General features: G+C 33.7%; 1 protein-coding gene across 2 annotated transcripts in view; it reads right to left on the bottom strand.

Moving 5' to 3' along the window:
* Positions 1–15,741, bottom strand: part of LOC128682781 (frequenin-2) — a 144,564-nt gene extending 128,823 nt beyond the window's left edge. For both annotated transcript variants that reach the window (XM_053767625.2, XM_053767624.1), the window contains exon 1: positions 15,484–15,741. The gene's annotated coding sequence lies outside the window, so the exon portion shown is untranslated. The remainder of the gene's footprint in view (positions 1–15,483) is intronic.

The raw sequence follows: 15,741 nt of genomic DNA, 5'->3' as shown, positions 1-15,741 counted from the left end.
AAAAAACAATCTCAAACTTCCATGGCGCAAAAGAAAGAATGGTCCGTTGTTACATCTCGCCCATTCTCTTTGGCTTGGACGATTAGAGAAGACTGCAGAAAACATAGACGCTTTTGAAATATACTTGGTATTCTTTGGTTATTTATAAAATTAATTTGAATTCTGCTGCGGTTGAGCAACGCGGCTTGATTACAAAGGAAAAGGAAGAAATAAATAAAGTTAATAAATTTTGCAGACAAGAATGAGGAGGAAATTGGCTGTCTAGACATGACAAATTATGAATTGTTTCATGTCAGATCTAGACAAGAATACCTATTATTCTCGATTAGATCTTACAAATTTTAAGAGGGTCTAAAATACTGGAACGTCATTCAATTGATTTAATAACTTTGCCATTGATGTCTTTTCCAATGTAGTATGTTTTCATTACAATCGATTTTGGTGTTATATTCGTAAAATATGTTTTCACTGATATTATATACGTAGTCGTAATTATAATAGCATTCTAAAAATATTAATCTAGCAACACACTTGAGTACAAAAGTAACAGCGAAGATAATTGTATAGAACGCACCCTAGTGCATGTAGCAACATTGATTAGCGGTGTTTATAGCTTCTCAGCTACATCGACTATCTCAAAAGGTCATCATATAATGCTTGCTTGTTACCTTATTTAACCTGGCGGTCTTTCGTGAGATTTATTAGTTTTTCATGACAAGGCTTGTTTTCTCATAAAGCTATCCGAAAATAATAAAATAAATGGACAAAATTATATCATTAAAAGTATATCTTTAATTCTATATTTTTGCTATCATTGATCTTCATCAGACTATAATATTCGGTTATATGACTTCAATAATAAAAAGCGGTCATAAATTTCCTAATAACCCTGCGTTGCAGCCAAACCAGGACCCGTGAAAATTAAAAAAGTTTTTTATGACCCAATTTGGAAATTCGTTATTATCTTTATTCTAATGATTAGAATGAGTAAGCTTTACGCATGTACCTACGTTCATTTTATAAAGGGAATTTAAAAATTTGAAGATGACCTCGGTAGTATAGTGGTCATGACTAAGTATATTTATTTTATCTATGTCATGACATCATCATGAAATTATCGACTAAACTCGGAACATCAATCATGAAAAAATTGAAATCGAATGAATACGAATCAACCCTAACTACTTACCTATTTGTAGTTAATTAGGTATTAATTTGTTCGGCTAGCAATGTCATTTGTCATTGAGTGACTTTGCCTTCCTCAGTTCCCATCAACTACAGTGGTGAATGTTTGTGCTTTCACGGCTACAGGCTGGTCGGTTTTAATAAAAAAATGGTGTGCATGTTGTTTAAAAATCCCGTTCAATCATAGGTTACATTTTTTCCAAAAATTAATGCTCATTTAAGGAGGGAAGAAAATTGTCTGAAAAATCATGTTCCACGGTCGCAAATAAACACACGCGAGTGAAGCCACTGACAAAAGCTATTATTATATGTAGTACGCAAGTAGCAAGCTATTGCAGCTGCAATAGCTAGATATTGATATACTGCTAGATATTGATATACTGCTACTGTAGCAGTCGTGAAGTTTTGTTATTATGAAATAGGTTGTTTTTTGAATGCATACATGTAAATGTAGTCGTGACATGTGCCACACTTTAAAATATTAAAGTTTACACAATTTATTCAATGCCTATCAGACCAACACAATCAAACAAATTTGAAACACAAATGAATGACAGGTACTCTCGTAATCGTAAGATAGCAAGTTTATCACTACTGGTGATGTCGTAAACGGGTAATTTAACTGCTTCAGATCACGGTATGCGCCTGTTGCCATTGATTTGCCGCCACTTCTGTGTCAAGTAAATAAGTCTACTCATTTACTTGACATTATATTTTCGCATTCTCTCTGCATTCTAATTTCCAACATTTGCCGAATAATTAGTTTCCATTAAGTTGGAATCTCATAACACAAGTCTCGAACTTGGTTACATAGGGGTCTATCTACTAATTTTCTACTTAGTTGTCTTTAAGAATATTTTATGACGTAAGTAAACAAAACTAAACGAACCTGAACTTATATTTTACAAATCCCATCTTTCACTTTTCTCTTGAAAAAATCCCCTTACCTACTAAGCCCTTTAGAGACATACTAAAGATTTTATCCGCATCTTAACACATTATCCGTCCAGAAAGAAAATATTCTGACAAGTAAAAAATGCATTTTAAGCAGTTGACATCTTAAATTGGGACGATATGTGTTTATCAAGTGTTTTACAAGACTCGAGGTAAAGTGAGAAAGGTTTTGGCCAGACGTTCAGGATTAATTTATTGTAACTAATTGAATAAGTGTGTAATTTTAATTCCAATTTAAATTTAACACAAACAAAAAATAAGGGATCGTTGATTGTACGAGTTTATATATATATATATATACTTTATTTCTTTCTTTATTTCGTACTATACTAGTAGAAAGCATCTGTCAATTCTCTATTTGTCTAGACTTGTCTTGAGGTCATTATTCTAAGTCAGAAGTCTAAAATCCCAACTCTTCCACACACCGTACAGCAATTTTGCCAAAGAAATAGGTGCTTCGTCTTCGTTACAGTTGAAGTCTGAAAAAGGTAAGAGGCTTGCCCTTGAAGAATTTGCAAAAAAGTCTCATGTTTCGGAAATGTTACAGTAAAATAAAATACATACCTCAAACTTAGACACATAAAATAGTTTATAGTTATAACAAACAAGCAGATTAGCTTTTACTTTCGCAACGGATCGATGGAGAGCGGCGAAAATATTTGCTTGTGATAAATCACATCACCTTATTTTTCAGCACTTCATTTTCTCAGAGTACCTCTACCTCATAGATTAGGTTCAAGCTTTTTATATATTTTTGGTATTTTTTATAACTTACTTAACGTACTGAGTAAAACTTTATTTCATTTATCACTTCCAAATGTACTTAGCGCCTACCTTACATAAACTAACGAAAAGAATGTATGTATACGTTGCCTTGAGCTGAAGTGTCCCAAAGACAGACAGCTTCTAATAGATTAGAGTAGATATTTCGTTTTATGTTTCGTGAGATCTCCTAAACCAATAATAAAAAAAAAACAGATATGCCACATAAAAGTACTATTTGTGTACAAAGCTCCAGGTTACCTCAGCAAAATCTGATTGGGGAGACTAGTAATGCGGGTATTTGTATGCAAGTCTGTTTGTTTTCGTAGGCCTACCCGGGCACCCCTCGGCCCACCCCTTGCGTATAAGAAACAATCGCAAACTGAGTGGGTATTCAATACCGAGCAAGCCACGCCGACCAGCCAGAGAACAATGGCAAATCACGGCATGCCTAGATATTTTTTGAAAGAGTAACTGGTAGAAAAATCATGTTTTCTAGAGCACACTAATGACGGCTTAATTTTTAGGCCATTCACACCTCACATCGCAAAGGCCTCTATTAAAATCGCCCAACCCCGCTCACACGTAAGCGTCGTCGCGCGACAGATATAAGGTGTAGAAGTGGTCTCAATGGCCTAAAAAACAGTGCGAGTTAGACTTGCGCACCGAGGGTTCCGTACAACATTTTTAAGATTCGCCGGCGTATACACTCATGTACGAAACTAATTACAAATATAACTTTTTTCTTTGATGTACGTATAAATTACCGGTCATTTTTTTTGATCGCAAGGGGCCGTAGACCTCACGCGTTCCTGAGAAAAAGGGGTCTGGACAGACGTAGAGACAGACGAACAACCAAGAGATGCTATTGGTTTTGGTATTGGAGATGCGAAGGGTTCCATTACCTTTTGAAGTATGGAACCTTAAAAAACAGATTTCATGGTTAAATTATTTTTAATAATTAGCTTTTCTTGGCTGCTTTTATGCTTAGATAGCTATATTGTGCTTTGCATTAAAAAAATGGTGTTAAGTTCAAAAATCTTGTGTGCTTATAATTGTTGTAAACATAATACAATTCTCGTTGAAAAAAAGTTGCTAACATATTTGTAGCAGAATTTAATTTACTAACAATTTTAACTTGTTATTTTTACGATATTTTGAGTTTTTGAACGATTTTATTGAACTACAGTTTGTAATATGATTAAAATTGTTAAAATTATAATTAAGCTGTTTGACTCATGTTTAAGCGATTGTTATGTTGATTGTTGTGTTGTTGAAGTTGATGATAGTTGTTTAAATTAATTGACCTATTTTTGTGCTTAAATGAAATAATAGTATTATGTTATACTTATGAATATAATTTAAACGCTCATCTCTACTCACACGTAAGCGTCACGCGACAGAGGTATGGTGCCGCGGCACGATTGTCGTGTGTAAATCGCCCTAGAAAATTAAGATATATTTTATCTAAGAAAGTCAAGTAATTGTTACTACTTTTTTGTATAAGTTAGGTAATGTCGAGTGTAGTTAGAACTCTTATTACCAATTCAATTGCTTATATTATTATACTTATACATAAAATTCTTTTATTAGAAATGTGTTGGTGGTAAGTAGATAGAAACCTTGATATCAATCAACAATACAAATAATAAATCAATACTTACATGTAATAAAATTGAAGAGAGGCCAAATTTGTACATTGTAATTTTTTTTATAATTCTTCATGGAATATACTTAGTTACTGATATTGATGACGAAAATATAGTTTTGGAAATTTTTGTCTGTCTGTCTGTCTGAACGCGCATCACTCGAAATCTACTGGACCGATTTGCTTGAAATTTGGTATGTTGGTACCTTATACATCGGGCTAACATCTTACATTCCATCCCGGTAATTGAAAAAGGTAAATGAAAAACTAATTATGAATCAAAAGGTAAATGAAAAACTAATTATGAATCAAAAATGCCTCGCAATCCCGGGTTAACATCTTATAGACATTTCATCCCGGAAAATGACGGACGATTTACTTTAAAATTTTGTAGAAAGGTGTAAACAGAATATAAACACATTTTTTATCGATGAAAGTCTGATATAGATATAATTAGAAGGTATCAATTTTCAATTAAATTTTGTTATATTTAACTTTTGTACATCAATATGGACGCGCTATGATTTCGCTTAGACAAAATGACTATATATATTGTATTACCGAAATAAATCACTAGAGGGCGCCACTAAAACTTTTAAATCTCTAAATCACGCTATGGTTTCTCTCTCACAAATCCACACTAATATTATAGAGAGGTAAGCGTTTGTGAGTTTGTATCTTTGAGGCAGGTAATCTTCGAAGCTACCAAACCGATTTCAAAAATTATTTCACTATCAATTATTTAGAAAGCTTATCGGATATTGCTATAGGCATTTTTGTTTTGAAATAAATTAGTATTCAGCCAGATCAATCAACATTTATAAATTAATCCGAAAAAAAAACGCTAACGAAAATCTTTACGTTCGTTACCATTGATTTTACATGCACAAAATGTACCTACTACAAAAATATAGGTTTTTAGTGGATCCATAAAAAAGTCCGCGACACAATACTATCTATCTTTTATAATTAAGTATCTATAAGACATTTTTATTATTATTATTATACAAGCGTATTCATATTAATCCTTGGATTAAAAAGTATTGAGTATTGAGATTATTTCATCAAGAGAATTTGACGATGACAATTGGATTAATAGATTCTGAAATATCGTGAAATTAAAAAATACGCACGCCGAATTATTATAAGTAGGTAGATACTTTTTATATCGTTTAACACGGCACGACGACGGCGACTCGCAGTGTAAAAAAGAGCGCGGTCACAGCCCACAACGAAATCTAAGTAAGATTTTTAATTGATACTTATGTGCACAAGGTATTAATATTTTTATTGCCCACAAGAACAATATTAGTACAAAATAATACAATTGTGCATATATATGGACCAATGATGGGCTTATTGCTAAACAATCTCTTCCAGCCAGCCTTTGGGTAGTGAAAGAGGATAACGGAAGAGGGTGGGCGCATTGTGGGCACAGTATGTATCCATATATAACTATATAAAACTGGAAATTCTACTCCGAAGGGGGTGAAAAACTGTAAATATGAAAGTTCTACACCAGTGACTTGAAAAATTGGATTTTGGTTATTTTTTAATTTAATATAATTAAACAATAAATTAAAAAATTAAAGATGAGAAAAAATGCGAATTTGAATCATATAATATAAAATACGTAATTTTTTTAATTACAGAGTAAGCGAAAAAAAATTACTGAGATTTTCCTATGAAATTCACGCGGGCGAAGCCACGGGCAAAAGCTAGTATAAATATAAAACAACGGCAATCTTATTAAATGTTGTTTGTATTAGTTCTGTTAAGCTTACATTATCCTGTTTTGTTGGCAATAAAAGTGTTATCGAGGCTTTATTCACATTTCCTTTCATTCATATCCATAAGTATTATTTTTTCAACGTTATTATGAATACTTTTATATCTTTTTCAAGAATTAACATAGATTAAATAGGTATGTGAAAATTTAAGATGCTGTTTAACCCAAAACAAATTGTGAAATTAATCTACAAGACTTAACTCGAGTAATAATGAAACAAAACAAAGTGTAGTTGAAGAACACGGAATATTAGTATCTCTCATCAACTACACTCATTGATTCGTATTTATTGTGTGTTATTTCCTGCATGTGGGCTGTTCCTGCACCAAGCTGTCGTCGATGTGATCAAAGCATATCAATTTCATTGTCAATATCATAAGCCGGGTAATTTCGAGCCACTTTCAAACCGAAGGTTCAGCTGATGGCTGTGACAACAATGGACGTTGTTACCGCCATCAGAAATCAAACAAACGTTTACAAGAGCTCATATTTTCAGTTTATTCAGTTGCGCGTTTATTTCACGCAATAACAACAATTCCCAGTCCGGACACAATGTATTCGCAATTCTGGACGCAATTATCATCTGTATGTTCATACTTATATATTGATACAGGGACTGCTTAATTTACTGTTGTGTGCGTTTACTGCAAGATAAAAATAAGTTATAATTAACGATATGATATTATATTTCGTTTTTGTGTGAGCTCGTACAAAGTTTGATACAAACACAGCAGCTGTTCGGGAGTGACTCTGTTAGATGCACAAAGTGTCTTACCAGGCTTCGCCCCGATTGCCAAACTTTCTAAACAAATATATCAAGAGAGAGAGAATCCAAAGCTCGTATTTTAGGAAAAGTTGGACACCCGATTTAAATATACCTGCTTACATTTTTCAGTACATACCTAAATAATAAAACTCTAAATGCCCTGTATTTGTACATAGGAGATATTAGAGGAAAATAATTAAAGGGGATGGGTCTTTATGGGACTAATAAGAGCCCAATTTTTCAAAATTCACCTCTGTCTGTATGTTTGTCGGGCATCACGCAAAAACTACTTAATAGAATTCGATTACAGTTGTATAGCGGAAGCAATAGGCGTAGGTACGTTGCTGAGAACCAGAGATAATAATAAGTAACGAAAAAATAATGTCACGGACAAAAGCTAGCGTTAAATAATATAGCAAGTGACTCAAGATATATTTAAAGATTTTATGATAGAAGACCCCTAGAATAAAACCACTCCTGTGAATGTCGAACGAGACTTGACAACTGATAGGCAACGACAGCGTTCCCAAAGGAGGTTGACGTTTGACGGGCGAGTGGGCGTAAAATCAGAACCGACAATGGCATCTCGAGCGTAACAGTCATAAAAACAACCGGGAAATTGCAAGAAAGAGATAATTAATATGTTATAAACAAGGAATTTATGTATATTTACGATATAAGATCTTTGAATATAAACTAGATAAGTGTTCAAAATTGTCAATAAAATTTAGCATTTCCGAACGAACGACTTTCGACATACATGTAGATTTTATAAATATAAATGTCCTATTGAATATGTAATTATTTTACATTTAAATTTCTCAAATTAACTGCTAGGTAACTTAAAATTTTACCTGCGCGAGTAAAGTACGCTATTTTATATGAGGGTCAGCGGCGCGTTGGTTAAACTTACCGTCAAAGTTGACTGGTATTGGGCATAACCCGTTCTTAGGTTGTTTTTATCAGTTTTCATAACTTTTCGATCTATCACACAAAGTTATTTTAAAAATGCAACATTATTAAAAACCCTGATGTTTTTTTATTATTTTACTCGTGAACTTGAATCCGTAAGAATAAATACTAAAAGAGATGCTACTATAAAAATGCTAAAATATTTGCTAAGTACCGATATATATAACCTGCAAAATATTAATTAACTTTCAAAAGTAATCAAATAACAAGTAAACAAACATGTTTAAAGTATTATCTTATTTAAATATCATTTAGTCACTCGAGGGAAATTGTTGATAAACTACCATTAGTTCGGACAAACAATCCGAATATATTTGGTTTGACTTATGTGTATCAAATATTTGTGTAATTATTCAAATATGAACCTATATAATATTTAACAGTCAACGAATTAGTAAATATGCCAGACCCTGTCAGAAGGTGCAAGCCCAAAAGTGCTGGCTTAGTATTAAAGAAGGCAGTTGATAAGGAAATCAGAAAAACCCTCAGATGAATGAATGTCAACAAAGATCCAAAATTGTAGATAAATACAATTACCTATAACAAAATAAGTATTTACGGTACTTACCCATATAATTACTAAACAGGCTAATTAAAAATATAAGTGTCACTTTTCGCTCACGATACACCGAACATCAAACAAAAATGTGTCAACTTAAAATTAGGGATGAAAAGGAAAATTCGCAATATTTATTTTTAGGGCACAACCCTAAAGAATAATTTCAAATCATTTGTAAGCAGAAGATTTTTTGGTTTAATTTCCAATTCTTATTCTTCCGTCGTGGTATAACTGGCAGAGTTAATTCAAGTCGCCTTAAGGCGTCTGACGTGACTTACAACCTGCCAACATCAAGTGGTCGTATGCACACTGGTGAACTTAAAGTTAGGTGTGTATTAATATCATTTAAAAAAGAAATGTGCATTTTTTTTCCTTTTTTTTCCTACCTCAAAAACACAAAATATTATAAATGAGAATATTTTCTTGAACTGATACCTAAAATAGGATTTTATTAACGTTGGACGCCAGTTGACGCCAGTTGGCCCAGTTGGACGCCATTCAAATAAACCCTTGTGTTGTCTATTTCCCGGTCTGTATTTTATTGTATACGCTTAATCCCCCGGGAATGACAGATGACCAGATCTGCAAAGGCAACGGTATGTTACTAGCAATCAGATGCATATTACATTTCTAAGAAACTGGCAAATTGCATACGAGTGAAACACGAACACGAAATACTCAAAGGCGAAACATGAAACACGTTTCGGTTGTATATTTCGGTGTGTCGTACATGCGTAGACTTTAAATAGAATTTATCGGATTTGTTATAAAATTTAATATATATATATATATATATTTCCCTAGCGTGTATGCAACTATCTGCCACTTGATGAAGGTATGTAGTCGAATTTTACGACAACCCATCTGAATCAAAATTGACTTAACAATCCACTACACTTTCGCGGATCATGACTAGGTAATATAACAATTAAACTTCTATTAGGTACATTATCTCATTGAGCGCCCACGAAAATGATTCGTATTCACTTCTGTGGTTATATTATCTGACATAATCAGCTTGGCCACAACGGTTACATTCATATGTTAAAGCAAACTATTTGTGGCCGTATGTTGATCATTTTAATGTGTGGGTCAAACCAGAATAGCATAAAAGGCTCACTGAGCGTAAACTATGGAAAACACGATACAGCCCAAATCAAACCAAGCGAAACAGAGGCTGCCTCTCGAAGTTGCTCGGGTAACTGGGACATGAAGAACCCGATTTTTACGAATGAATGGATTAACGGTGAGTTGTACTATTAAATTTAACCTTTATTTTAACAGACACGCCGTACACAAAGTGGCGTACTTTGCGTTTTTCTGCGCACGTTGAAGTTAGGTCAAGTTAACTGTGCAAGTCACCCTTAAGAACTTCGTTATTAGTAACGAGTTATTAGAAAAATGAGCAATATTTGTCTATATTTTTATATCTGGGTATTGCGTAGTTATCGTTCTTGGCTCACAGTAAATATCTACGCGATGGGAAACTAAACAAGCGCTGTGAATGTTGTAGTTAAAAAAAATACATTCTTAGTAATTAAAACACGCTTGCTTAGCCGAACATCTGATGTATATCACATGACAATTTTATTAGACTACAAAGACGTTTCTCATTAGGTGTTTTTATTTATCCGCCATTTCATTATATTTTTTCTCGAAATATAAATACGTAAGTAGCTTCGCTCTAGTACAAATTGCGGCATAATTATCAATAGTGCTTTTTCTGGCTACCCTTCCAACAAATTCCAGCAATCCCAGCTTTGTTATTAAGCATAATGTGCCTGATTTAATAACAATTTCACATCCTCGCTCACCTTGATAAATATTACATTAATACCCACTGTTGGGCCTTAACATTAGTTTTAGTTATTGCTTTTTTATTTTAATAGTAATTTCACATTCCCATGCCCCATTCCTAAAGATTTGCTGTTAAATAGCCCTTTGTGACACCTCTGAGACCGCAGTGTAGTGCCCTTTGGGACAGAAGTTCTCGCATTAAATATTAATTAGTAGGTGATCCCAGTTTTCCCGCACTGTTACTAAGCAGCCTACTTGGCCTTAATTCATTATTATCATGTGTTAATTGTGAAAATATTGTAGGAATAGTATAAACAGAAGTAAATAATGTAAGGGTTTGTTTAACCTACCTCGTCGTAATGTACGGGCTGCAAAATAATACTGAGTTACAATCCTTGTCCTTAATGTTATAAATTAGAATCTTCTGCCGCGTCTGTCTATTGAAAAACACAAAAACGACTGCACGGGTTTTCGTGCGGTTTTCACCAATACATAGTAGTAGGTGTATAATACAGGTTTCGGTGTACAATATATTATGTTTTTACCAGAGCGAAGCTGTAACTGGCCGCTAAATAATAAAAAATACATTTGTAGAGAAAAATACATCGTTATTACTTCTTATTATTTAGTCATGAAGCACTCGATGAATGAATAACAATATAAAGAACACTACAAAATTAATAACTTAAATTATAGCCACTTGAAAATTGATATTGGTACGAGAAAGCAAAACTAATTAAGAAAACTCAACAAACAATTGTATAATCTCAAAATAATGGGACAGAAATAAAATCTCATCGAGGTATTTGAGAGGGATGTAAACAATTTTATTTCTTTCAACAACGCCGCTTGACGCACAATTAGTTGTTAGAGAAAATTTTTAAAAAGGGATTTTATTTCAAAGGACCAACCATTTTTTACACTGCCCTAAAAGGAGTTAAATATTTTCAGGGTTCGCGTTAGTATACCTACTCATATGTCCATATATATATATCTATATCAGTTGCGCCAGAATTAATTTCGGACAAATCGTAATCGTACTCATAATCGTACGTAACTGTAATAGTGGGTTATGTCTATGTATATAAAAAGAAAAATAATTATAGGGTCTTTATGAGTCTAATAGAAGCCAAATTGGGCAAAACGCACTAATAGTTGGATCGGATTTGATGCGGTTATTCCAGTTATATAGCAGAGGATCTAACTTAATTTATATTATAGATTTCCTCACTATACGTTGCTTAGATCCCGAGATATCGATAACAATACGTTTTGAGCGGGCGCTCGATGTAAATGCGGGCGTAGCTGCGGGCAATAGCTAGTTTTATCTATATCTACATCTACATCTTGTAATAAACAACATCTGTATGTATGGATAATTAGAAATCTGTTCGTGGCGTGTGATTTCGCCCATGTGGCGTGTAGTTCCGCTCTGTAACAGGACCAGTCTATCCCCTGCCGTGAATGTCGTATGAGGTGACTAAGGGACACAAGATAAAAATATTCCTAAAAGCCTAATGAACTTGATTCCAAACGATTAAAACGTTTGTTCTATATGCCACGTCCATATTAATAAATGCGAAAGTTTTATGTCTGTCTATGAAGTTTGGTATGCATATTCTGACGAAATTTGGCACGAATGTAGATAAAAACCCTGTTCAAACATAAACTACTATTTTTTCAAAAATCAACCCAACCCAAATTATTAATGGGGGAACGTTTGTTAATAATATCACAGAATACAATTAAACTCCCAACCATTTAGTAAAGTTGGCATTCCGGTACACGAAGCAATATGCCAACTGAAAGCCCAGTGTGCGAGACATTTGTGGCATGGCTTTGCTATGACAATCGGAATTTTATAACTAAATTTTGTAATATATATGTCAGATTTTGGCATAATATACTGAAACTTACTAGAGATTGGAAATCGGAATAGAACAAAAGTTTTGTAAATAAATATAAATAAATTTCTATCTAAACAATATAGTTGAGTATCCTGTCGGTATAATCAATACATATGAGACTCTTCTGTTATTGAGTGACTGACTGACTGACAGACAGACAACGTACAACCGAAACTACTGGGCGTAAAAAGCTGAAATTTGGCATGTAGTCTCCTGGGGAGTATAGGTGAGCACTAAGAGAGGATCTTTAGAAATTTACCCCGAAGGGGCTGAAAGGGCTAAAAATATTTTATACGAGTTAAAGATTTTTCTAAAAATTAACCCTCAACCCTTTCAAAAGGGGTGTGAAAGATTGTATGGAACTTAATGCAAATTTCAAAATAAAAAGCTGAAAATTGGTAAACATGCCTAATCTTCATTATTTTTCTTAAAAATGGGCCGAGATATTACTATGAAATTTACGCGGGAAAAGCCGCGGGCAAAAGCTAGTAACAGAAATATAAGTCTGGCAATAAAGGGCAATCAAGTACAACTACAACTGTCTTCAAAAATTATTCGTTACGTAATACAAAGCTTTTCCATTTTCATGCTATGGGTCCTATTAAATATGAAGATGAACATCGACTCTGTTTGTCCTTCAAGAATCCTCCAGAACCCCCTGCGGAGCATTTCAAAAATTTCCACCTACTGAAATATATAATTACGTGCAAATTTGAAAATACACTTTTAAAGTATGTTTATGCTCCCGTAATCAAAAGAACACGTTGTATATGTGTTGAAATTATCGAATATTTTTTGATAAATATTAGGTTGTATTATGGTAATACTTAATAATTTTGTAGTATGCTCCGTCGGCATAAGTTTTGATACGTGTCTCAAAACACTAAGTTCAACAAAAAAGAAAAAGTCTAATCTACGAACCGTAAAATATTTTAACCTCGTTTTAATTACATTATGTAACCAAGCTGAATGGAAACGAAACTAGGGCGTTTTTATAAACTTCGTTCATAAATAGGACTTTTATGGTGCCAAACTTGTTTAAGAAATATCCGAGACTTGAATAAATTTCTGTTGAATAAATATATTTTTAGATTCTTAACCTCTTCATCCTATATCTGATCAAACGGCATTTTTGAAATTCGCAGCTTTTATAATTTCCATTCCTTAATGCCGACCGTAAAGTCTACCTTATAAAATATTTCCGTTTTTTAGCGAGGAATTTTAACATTGTTAATCGCACAAACCACAAGTCAAAAATATATCTCTTTAATTGAATGTTTTCATGTATATTGTTAGATCTTATTCAACTCGCCTAAAGACAACTGAATTGACTTTTACCATGACCTCCGGCGTACTTGTTGACAGTTTAAATTCACTATAGGAATTTGAACTGTCACACTGTACAGCAAACCATTTAATAGAATTACATTGATATGTTTTTAATTTTTTGCGAGCAATGGCTTTACTGATTATTTCCAAGAACTCTAAATACAATTTTTTTTTACATTTATTTTAAAAAAGGTTATTTAATAATATAAAATATCGAAATAAATATTTGGATATTACACGGATTAAATAGTTTAAAACTAGAAAATACTCTATTCCGAAGTCGGCTAAAATACTTTTAATAAAGATGTCTACCATATTTACTCATGAACGGTAACAGTTTTGTGCTAAATCATTCAGAATCGATACATCGGTAATTTCACTAGACGAATTCTTTATTCTCTCTTTAAACCCCCGATGAAAACAGGGCTTAGTCAAAAGTTCAACACATGGCATGGCACAGCTAAACCCCAAAGAGCGTCACACCCAGGTTTAGCTGCCTAGACCTAGGTGCAGCCCATCGGGGTTCAGCCTGGACAAATATACATTCACAACGTGGGGATGTAACAATTTTAAATATCATATCATGATCAAAAATTTTCAAGCCGGCTAAAATCATTTAATAAAACATAAATGTCCCTTAAATTGTTGACCAATTCAATACCCATACGTTAGGTTAATGGTCTGTCGAGCTGTCTAAATAAATCATGGTAAACGACTGCGCTCCATAATGTACCCTTGCCCGTGCATCATCAAAAATATCACTATCTTTTATACACGGATCGCAGATATTCCTTACACATTATAAGGTGAAAATAACAATGAATAATTTTGTTCATATTTTTACTCCAAGTCTATAAATTTAAATGATTCTAAACAGTCGGCTACGCTACGACGTCGACGCATAGCTTCTACGAAAGAAGCTACGACCGTAGAGGTATCTACGCCGTAGCGGTCGTATCGTAGCGCTGGGAAAATTTGCTTAAAAAATATTTAACTATTAAGACTATACCTTAGGAACTTTGAGAAATGTGAAATAGTTATCTAAAGTACAGCCAAGATCGAAGTTCGAAACAAATTCTTATAGTTTCGATATTCATGGACTCTCTCTAAGAATCAGACTCATGGAGTAATGAGATTATTTTTTACGGAAAATATACCCAAAAATGTGGCTACTTTATATATAATAAAAGAGCATGCTTACACCTAAGTTGTATAAGTACTTAACATTGAGTTTTATTTCTACATATTATTTGAGACTTTTTCACAAAAGGATAGTAAAACCAAGTAAAAATACGTTATAAGAAACTATTTAGAAATACAAAAGGCATGCTGCAAGCAGCACTTGACCTTACAAAAAACTGATAACGAATAACTTGCGTTAGAATATTTCCCGATCCCCTTCACTAAGTACTGAAGAACATCAACGTCGTTGCGTGACTCCGGCTCATAATGATTCTAAGGCGGCAAAGTGTTTTACGCGAATCATTTTGGAGGCGCAACAAAGGCACACCAACTACCTAATTTCACATTGTTACATTTTGATTTATTTATAAATAGACAAATCAAAAACCTGTTGTACGCAAACAAATAGACACAGTCGCAGCAAATTTCAATCAAATATATACTTATATGTATATAGTGAATTAAAACAAACTTTATACAATTAACAATGGAAGATCGCACAGCAGATTCACCTGAAAAGTCTATGAAAATACAAGGAAAAGAAAATTAAATGACACAATGTTATATAACAAAATAGCTTAGCCAAAATATTTAAAACAAGAAAAAAATATGTTAGATAAACGAATGGCTTACCGCCTCTGCAGAGAAGTGAGAAGTCAAGAAGCGAGTATTAAAGTTTATAAAACGTCTCTAGAGAAATGTTGTGAATAGAGATAATCTCGCGGCACGGCAGTGTCGCAGTAGCGGGAAGCGCGGCTCGCGAGTACTCGGAGCGAGGCTATGGAACGCGAGCGACAGAGGTCCGTGCGCTAGGGCGGTTTGGTTGGGAATCGTCGACGCTCGGCGCCCTCGGCCTGCTGTTACGTAACGCCGTAGCGCAGCGCCCGTGCC

Source organism: Plodia interpunctella, chromosome Z (genome assembly GCF_027563975.2).
Source record: "Plodia interpunctella isolate USDA-ARS_2022_Savannah chromosome Z, ilPloInte3.2, whole genome shotgun sequence".
Classification (NCBI taxonomy): domain Eukaryota; kingdom Metazoa; phylum Arthropoda; class Insecta; order Lepidoptera; family Pyralidae; genus Plodia; species Plodia interpunctella.
This window is presented reverse-complemented; position numbering and strand designations above follow the sequence as displayed.